The sequence below is a fragment of the Canis aureus genome, chromosome 19 (genome assembly GCF_053574225.1).
Source record: "Canis aureus isolate CA01 chromosome 19, VMU_Caureus_v.1.0, whole genome shotgun sequence".
NCBI classification, from domain to species: domain Eukaryota; kingdom Metazoa; phylum Chordata; class Mammalia; order Carnivora; family Canidae; genus Canis; species Canis aureus.
In genome coordinates, this window is record NC_135629.1 from 12,420,502 (window position 1) to 12,429,876 (window position 9,375).

A 9,375-nucleotide genomic window follows, 5' to 3' on the forward strand; every position below is an offset into this window, starting at 1 on the left:
AGAGGCTTGATCTCAGTCCCTGAGATCATGACTTGAGCAGAAACCAAGAGCCAGGAGCTGAATGAGCCAAACAGGCACCCCTAAAGAAGCATTCTCTCTCTCTTTTTTTTTTTTTTTTTTTTCAGAAGAAGGACTGGGTTTATTTTCTGACAGAATCTTTTAATATAAACAAAGATAAAACACATCTCAACCCTGCAATCTGCCAGCATGCCTTGGTTTTCACAAGACGTACACTAGACCTTAAGACTAAGTAGGAGTCTTTAAGGAGCATTTGGTTGGGAGAAATAGAAAAAGAAGATTTCAGATAAGCCCGGGCAAGCCGAGAAGCTGAGATACATTCCTGAACACCAGAGCTGTCCTTGTCTCTTCAGTCCTCATAGGTGTTCTTATTCACTACGTTCCCACTGGAGTCCTCATATCTTCCTCGGTGTCAGGCTGCCATCGCTCTGATGCTTTCTGCAGTTTCAGCTTGGCCTACAAGGAGACAGCATCTTCAATCTGTGTCATGTTGCGAAGTGGGCAGTGTTTGGGATGCCCAAATACCTCATGCCGTGGGCATCACGCCACTCAGCAAAGTGCTGCTGGAAGGCCTTGGGGCCTCAGTATGTGTAATTTCCACAAATCTCACAGTTATAGTTGATGTTTAGACCATGAAGCTTATACAGCCAGGTTTGCCATCCCAGCTGAGGGGCAGGTTTTTGGGATTGTAAATGATCTCATTCTCCTCATCTTCACTTTCACTCTCACTGATCTGCTCTTCCTCTTCTTCTCATTCCTCCCCTGTCCTCTCCTGCTTGCGTTGTACATTTTCATGCATGAGATGCTGCTGTTCCCCAAGAATTTCTACATATTCATAGATCTGGGCTTCTAGGAACGCAATGTCTCTGTTCCTCTCAGTGTCTCACTTGATGCATTTTGACTTGGGATTTTTGGCAAACAGGGAGGTGTCAAGTGACTCCAGGGACTTTCCTTTGGTGCTGAAGAGCCTCTGGGCTCGCTCTTCTAGGGTCCCACTGCACTTCAAGCCTAGAGCTAAGAGTGCAGATTTCAATCTGTCCAGATCCAGGGAGGCCAGCTCCTCCCAAGAAGAATGCAGACAGGTCAAGATGGGCTCCAGCATGGGTCAGAGCACTGCTTATCTCTTTCGGCCATCCAGGAAAAGTACCATTCTCCCACTTCTGCTCAAATTCATTCTGAATCTTCCCAAAAAGTTTGTTCTGATCTTGGAGGGGCTTGACTCGATCTGTGTAATCTTGAAGGTACTCAAGCAGCATCTCCAGGTATCTCTTATATTCAGCATTCTTCCTCTCTTTAGGAATATCAAATAACTGGTCAAAGATGGACAGATAGGTAATATAATCCGGCTTCTCTGAGGCCTTCAGATTAATATATTTGAAGTAACAGTCACGGAGGTCGAGGTAATGATCATATTCCTCTCCATCTGTAAACTCCACCAAGTTTTGTGCCTCTTCACTTGGATTCTCTCGAGCCTTCAGAAGCTCCTCAAATTCCACTGACATTGGCACACAGATCTCATTTGGGTGTTTCCGGTGGAATTCTTTTATTTGCTAGGGTCTACTATAAAATTCAGCAAATTCATTGGGCCCTGAAATGGCATTGAGTTTCTGCTTTTGTAACCCATCCTTATCATCATACAAATTCCACATGTTCCCACTCACTTCCATATACTTATCTTGCATGGTCCGTGTGCGGTGGTCAGAATTGATCTGGTCCCGGAGCATGGACTTCTTAGTGAGCATCTCTTTGGCAATGACATCCATGAGCCATTCCTTTTCCTCATGATACTGCCACTGCTGCTCCAGAATTGTCTCCATTTTTCCTCCGCCATGGCACCCGAGTTCAGGCCACTGACACTGCCAGAAGTGACTCCTCAGAAGCATTCTTTAATACAGACAGAGAAAAAAATAATCTGTGACTTTTTAAAAAGCAACACTAAAGATAAGAACTGACTTTTCAACATAAAAAATGGAAGTCAGAAGATAATAAAATAGCACCTTTATCTGAAAGAAATGACCTGACATTGAAAGAAACCCCAAAATCCATATTCACTAAAATAAGAATGTTTCTAGACAAACAAAAACAATGACAACTTTTCTTCATCAATCTTACTCTACAGGAAAAGCAAAGAAAGGAGGAAAGGAAGGAAGGAAGGAAGGAAGGAAGGAAGGAAGGAAGGAAGGAAGGAAGGAAGGAAAAGAAAGAAAAATTCAGATGAAAGGAGATTATTCTACACAGCAAACTGGAAACAGAGGAGGGAATAAATATGATTGAAAAAATAATACTACATGGGTATATCTAAATGAAAATTGTACAACATGCTAATAACATCTAGTGAGGTTTAAAATATATGTAGAATTAAATGAATGACGATGACAGAAATGGCAGTGGGGTGATAAATGCAACTATCTTAGAAATGACTACTAATTTATATTACACTATATTAATACAAGAATGAATATTTTAGGAGCACCTAGGTGGCTCAGTTGGTTAAGCATCTGCCTTCAGCTCAGGTCATGATCCCAGGGATCCAGCTCCATGTTGGGCTCCCTGCTCAGTGGGGAGTCTGTTTCTCTCTCTCCCTCTGCCGCTCCCCCCCTGCTTTTGCTATCTCTCTCTGTGTGTCAAATAAATAAATAAAATCTTTTAAAAAAAGAATGTTTTAGTATTTAGGAAGCCAATGGAAGAGGAGTAGAAATGTATAAGTAACAAGAATAGAGGTAAATGGAAAAAAATAAAAACATTTTATATAAAAGAAGGCAGAGCAAAAGAGAAAGATAAACATAAAAGAGGTAAGAAAGATTGAAATTGAATAGGGAGTGTGTATAAGCAGACTAACAACTCCAAATAAAAAATGAAATTATCTTACTGGGTAAAACAGTAACAACAAAACATCACAAAAACAAACAACATTTTTCTTAAAAAAGTTACACTTTAAATATGAGGCACAGGTGGTTCAAAGTAAAAGAACATAAAATGATATTCCAAATAAATACTAAGAACAACAATAAGAAGCTGATTTAGCTATTGCAATATAAACACCGTTGACATTAAGGTCAAAAGCATTACTAGACTAAAGTATATTTCATGTAATAGAATATGCATTATTTTTTACTACTGTGTAACGAATTACTACAAATACAGCAGCTTAAAATAATACACATTCATTTATCTCACAGTTTCCACGGGTCAAAAGTTCAGGCATGGTTTAGCTGGGTTCTCTGGTTTAGGCTCCCACCAGGCCACAACCCAGAAGTTGGCTGAACTTCGTTCTCACCTCATCAGTGAAACTGATGAAGAAAAATGGCTTTAATTTTCGCTTGTCTGGAAATGTTATTTCACTGAATATGGGCTTTGGGGTTCATAGGAATTTTCTTTCAAATAAAATGTCATTATTAGTCAGGGTTCTCCAAAGAAATAGAGCCTATATATTAGCTCTGTTAACTTCTTATATATTTATAAGAGGAGACATATTTTAGGAATTGGTTCCCATGGTTATGGGTGCTGATCAATCCTGCAATATGCTATCCACAGGTAGAGAGTCAGAACGGCCAGTGGTGTAATTTAGTTCAAATCTATAGACCTAAGAAATGGAGAGCTATCGGTGTAAGTCCTGATCTGATCGTAGTCTGAATGACAGAGAATCAAGAGTGACTAAGTCCAAGGGCAGGAGAAAACGGATCCTCCAGTCACAGCAAAGAGAGAGAATTTGCCCTTCCTCCACATTTTTGTTCTATTCAGTCCCTCAGCAAATTAGATGATACACATCTGCACTGGTGAAGATGATCTGCTTTACTTAGTCTAGTGATTCAAATGCAAATCTCTTCCCAGGGTACTCTCATCGACACACCCAGAAATGTTTTGCCAGCTGTCTTGGCAACCCTTAGGCCAATTTAAGTTGACATATTAAATTAACCATCACCATGTCATTTCATTATCTTCTGGCCAGGAAGGTATCTGCACATTCGGGTTGTTGACAGAATTCATTTCCTTCTGGCTGTGTGACATTTCCTTATGGCTATATATAAGGGCTCTGACTCATTGGCTATTGGTTAGAGGCCTGTTTCTTGCCACATGACCCTCTCCATTTATAGTTCATAGCATGACTATTTGCTTCCACTAGGAGAAGAAAGAAACTCTCTTTTGCAGGAAAATAAAACGATTCAGTAAAATAGAGACTATATAAATACAAAATTAATATACAGTCTCTCAGAGGCCACACAATAACCAATAATAGCAGATTGTGTATTTTTAAATATGAATATGAATTTAAAAAATTAGACTTCAGTTGGCTTGTAAAGTAACTCTCAACAAATATAAAAACATTGAAAATATTTACGGTATTGTCTCTGTGTGGACATAAATTAAGTTATAAATCAATCACATAATCATCATCAGAATAGTGATGATAATGATGTGGTGGAGAAGGAGATAAGGAGAAAAAAAAAAGGGCTCTGGACAAAAAGGCAGAAGGAGAGAGGAAAAGAAGAATAAGTCCCCAAATGCTTGGAAATGATACATTTGTAAATAACACAGGGATCACGAAAGAAATAAAATTGGAAGTGGAAAATATTTTGCTCTTGAGTCATATTGGAAATGCATATATCAAACCTTGTGGGATACAGAGACAATCCTCTATAGAGGGATATTTATCACCTTCAAAGTGTATAATATGGAAGAAAGACTGAAAATCAATTATATCAATTTACATCTCAGGAAATTATAAAAAGAACAGCAAATAAGTCCATGTAAGGTATAAGGAAAGATCTAATAATGGTAAGATTTGAAATTCATAAAACAGAAAACAATCATATACTAAAGAATAATAAGACAGACAGAAGCTTTTTTTCTTAGAAAATAGTAGTAAAGAACTACTAGCAAGAAAGACCAAGATTTTAAAATTTAAAAATATATACACATACAAAAATCACAAAAATGTGATGGTGCTATAGATTAAGAGCAAGGTATCCTTTTTTTTTTTTTTTTTTTTTTTTTTTTTTTAAGAGCAAGGTATCCTATGGAAAAAGTTAGAGGGTAGGGAACAGAGAGATGCCAAAGGTGGCTTGTGGTTCTAAAAATATTCTTTCATGATTGGGGGGGGTAGTTTCGTAGGTGTATTCACTTGATCAAAGTTCCTCAAGATAGACCATATTATTTTTTTTACTGTTTTCTGTATGATGCTATGCCTCAATAAATTTTTAAAACAATATAGCAAGGATGCCTGGGTGGCTCAGCAGTTGAGCATCTGCCTTTGGCTCAGGGTATGATCCCGGAGTCCGGAATCAAGTCCCACATCAGGCTCCTTGCAGGGAGCCTGCTTCTCCCTCTGCCTGTCTCTGCCTCTCTCTCTCTCTCTCTCTCTCTCTCTGTGTGTGTCTCATCAATAAATAAATAAAATATTTTTAAAAATAAAACAATATAGTAGAATAATAAAATTATAAATATAATGTAATAAAAACCAAATTACAATTTAAAAGATAACATGTCTGTAGTTTTTCGATAATTTTCTTCTTTTCTTTTTTTATTTTCAAGTTTTTATTTAAATTCCAGTTACGTAACATACAATGTAGTATTAGTTTCAGGTATAGAATTTAGTGACTCATCACTTACATACAGCACTTGGTGCTCATCACAAGTGCCCTGTTTAATGCCGTTCACCCATTTAACCCATCCCCTCACCCGCCTGCCCTCCAGGAATCCTCAGTTTATTCTCTAGAGTTGAGAGTCTGTATTCTGGTTTGCCTTTCTTTTGTTTTCCCCCTATGTTTATCTATTTTGTTTCTTAAATGCCACATATTAGTGAAATCATATTTGCTTTTGAATGTCTTGACTGATTTCTGTAAACCAATGCATACTTCTGAATTTGAAAAATTAAATTAAAAGGAAATCCTTATAACATGCCAAATTAAACTGGTATTCAAAATCAATTTCCTGGGGATCCCTGGGTGGCTTACCGGTTTAGCGCCTGCCTTTGTCCCAGAGCGCAATCCTGGAATTCCGGGATCGCGTCCCACGTTGGGCTTTCTGCATGGAGCCTGCTCCATGTGTCTCTGCCTCTCTCTCTCTCTCTCTCTCTCTCTCTGTCATAAATAAATAAATAAATCTTAAAAACAACAACAACAACAACAAAAATCAATTTCCTACATGTCCTCTTCACTGACACAGACACAAAAGTCATTAGGCTGTCTTACAGCTAAATTTACTGAATACTCCAAATTTGGTAACTGTTGGAAAGAATAGGAAAGAAGGTAAAGGCAACTCTTCCCACATTCATTGTGTAAATCTAGCAATACTTTGAAAGCAAAATTGCACAGAGAATATCAAGAAAAAAATAGACTTAAATTCACTTGTGAAAGTTCATGTAAAAGTGTATTTGTGAGTAAGAAAGTCCAATCTTCACACCAAAAAGAGGCCTACTGAATATAAGGCAAAGTAAAATTATAAAAGAAATGTCCACACTAAACACCTAGAATACTGGGAAGAAGAATATATATATATATTTCAGATAGAACGCCTATTAAGATTTTAAAAATTAAAAAAAAAAAGATTTTAAAAATTATTATTAAAAATGTATTATTAACCTAGAATTCAGTTCTTAGGCACACTGGCAACCAAATGTGAGGACAAGACATATATATTTCAGGAATTCAGTGATTCAGAAAGTTTAGCTTTTTAAAAATAATACTTGAGTCTCCAGTGAGACAATCCTAGAAAGAATAAGGAAATAAGAGACATGCATTATAAAACACATATTTCTATTTCTAGTTGTCCAGTTCTATAGCAGACCTAAGAAACAACTAGTCCAAATTAAAAGAAGAAGACATAAGAGAGATTCATCACATAAGGAAAAGATAAATATCGTAGCAGATTATATATATAATTAGGTAGTTACTTTTTTGATCACAAGATAAAAGAAAGTAAACTAGAAACCACTATTAAAAACAAAAAGCACACTAAGATAAATCAGAACACCCCAGGAAGGTCATGATCCCAATAGTCCCAATACTGCTAATGTCCTTCAATTTTTAGAATCCCCTTAGAACAAGACATCAAAGACTTCACTATAATTACAGACAAGAGATGAGGAGAAATTCTTAATTTCCTTATTTCACATCTTGGTAAGTTGATGGAAAGCGTTAAAAATGGATCGCCCAAGAAATCACTCTAACCCTCGGGAAGTATATTGGTTCAAGTTAAAAACAGAATTAACTACTACTAATAAAAACAATAACTGAAAATAATAATAGTATGGGTAAGGGAAAAGATGTAGGAAATAAGATGAGTTTATTAACTCTTTTATCTTTCCCAGTGGAGAAATAATATATATTGAAGAATATGGATAAATCATCAGAAACCAGTAGTTTCTGTGTATTTCTTATTGTCATGGAGATCACCAGAGGAAAATAAAACTGATTATTTCTGGGGAACAGGGTAGAATAAACTAGTGGGGATGCATTACTTTTACTTTTGTAAACCTCAGTATTGCTTAAATCTCTTATTTTACTCTCCAAACAGTATTAATAAAAACAAATACATAATTATAATGTAGTCTATTTCATGTTTTCTACCTGATGTTTCATTCCTAAGATATGCTGAATGCTTGAATACCTCTGGTGAGTGACAGGTAACCAAAAATAGCCCAAAGCAGATACAAAACTGTTTCCCTTAAATCTCTAAATAACTTTACTGATAAGTGCTTTTGTTTTCTGGCCATCTGGAGGTAAATTCCCTCTCAACCTACACTTCTATGCACTAAACAGTCTGTCTTCAAATATCTTCTTTTGTTAAAATGTCATTAAAGCCCTTACAATGTTCTAAATCCTTTAGATATATGAACTCAATTCTCCCAGAAATCCTTAAGGAGGGCATTCTATCATCCCCATTTGATAGAGGAAGCAGTAAGGTAAAGAAAATTACAATAACTTATTTAATAACATCTCAAAGGGAGAAGGCCGGGATTTGAACCCAAGCAGCCAGGTTTCATCACTCATGCTCTTAGCAACTGCACTGCTTTTCTTATCAAAAAAAAACAAAATCCAAATGTTAAATTTAAATATTGTTACTAAGTACCTTTCCAATCCCCATCAGTTTGCTAGTGTTAGTAAAAGTGATGCCCACAACAGAACAGATACTATTCCAGGGATGGTCTAATTCAGAAAGATTAAAATGAAACACCATCTTTTCTCATTCTGAACACTTCATCTCTGATTGATGGTACCTTTATTCATTCATCCTTTTTCCTTCTCTTCTCTTCTTTTTTCTTTTCTTTCATCCAGCTGTATCACACTTTTGACATATTTCACTCACAGTGAACTCCAAGTTGCTCCTCTTTCACAAGTTTTCTTAAGCCTTAGTTCCCTTATCTTATCCTTTTGCAATATTCATATTTTTTACTTCAGTGTGGTCATCTTCTCTTATTATATTTTTTGTTTTTAGCTGAGGAAATCAAATCAATAATGGCTAAGTAAGACAGTAAAACTATAGTTTATTGATTAAGACTTGACTCTCAAGTTAGACTGACCTTGCTCAAATTCCAGCTCTGTATACCTCACTGAGCCTCAGTTTGTCAGCCAAATATGGTCCTAATTTTGCATGAGACCTATCTCATAGTTCTCTTTTGATGCTGAAAAGTAACTACTTAATAGATAAGCTATGTGTCCAAAATTGCAATGATACTTAATTATTGTATTTCTTTATTTTTGTAACACCCTGTAAATATTTATTGAATGTTGAAGTAATAATATATTTGAAGGGCATTGTTTATTATCATTTCTAAAGTAGGAAATCAGTGCAGCATCTGAGACTGAGAACCATATTGTACAGTGTATAAAAGTAATGATCAGCCATAGAAGCAGCTCAGTGAACATATCCCAAATGAACATGCCCCAGAAATGTTTGATTGATCTAATTCTTTCTATGTCTTTTCTTTTGCCCCTTAGGTCCCTCAGGTTTAGTAGCAATGAGAAAGGAATATCTTTGTGTTCTTAGACTGGCTTTATTTTGAACAGATTCAGAAGGTCCAGGGAACTCTCCTTCTTTGAAAAACTGTTGACATTTTGCATTGAAATGGACCGCAAAGGGTTTTCTAATTAACTTTCTACTTTATGGATGAGGAAGCTGAGGCCTATCTCAGCATGCATCAATCCTATAAATGTCACCTATAAGTGACATCTCTATTTCCCATTTTCTGTGCCACATTTTAGCTTCTAATATAACCCACATTCTGGAATATTAATCTGAACTCTTAAAAGTGAAGCAAGATGGAGTTACGTTTGTTTTACAGCAAAGATGATAGAAGAAAGAAAGGCAGTTTTACAATTTGAATATACATTTTTAGTTCTAGTTCTTTTTCTTTTT

General features: G+C 36.2%; 1 pseudogene; it reads right to left on the bottom strand.

The window, feature by feature from the left end:
* Positions 1 to 260: 260 nt before the first annotated feature.
* On the bottom strand, positions 261 to 1,835 carry LOC144291085 (splicing factor 3A subunit 3 pseudogene; annotated as a pseudogene).
* Between the last annotated feature and the right edge of the window lie 7,540 nt (positions 1,836 to 9,375).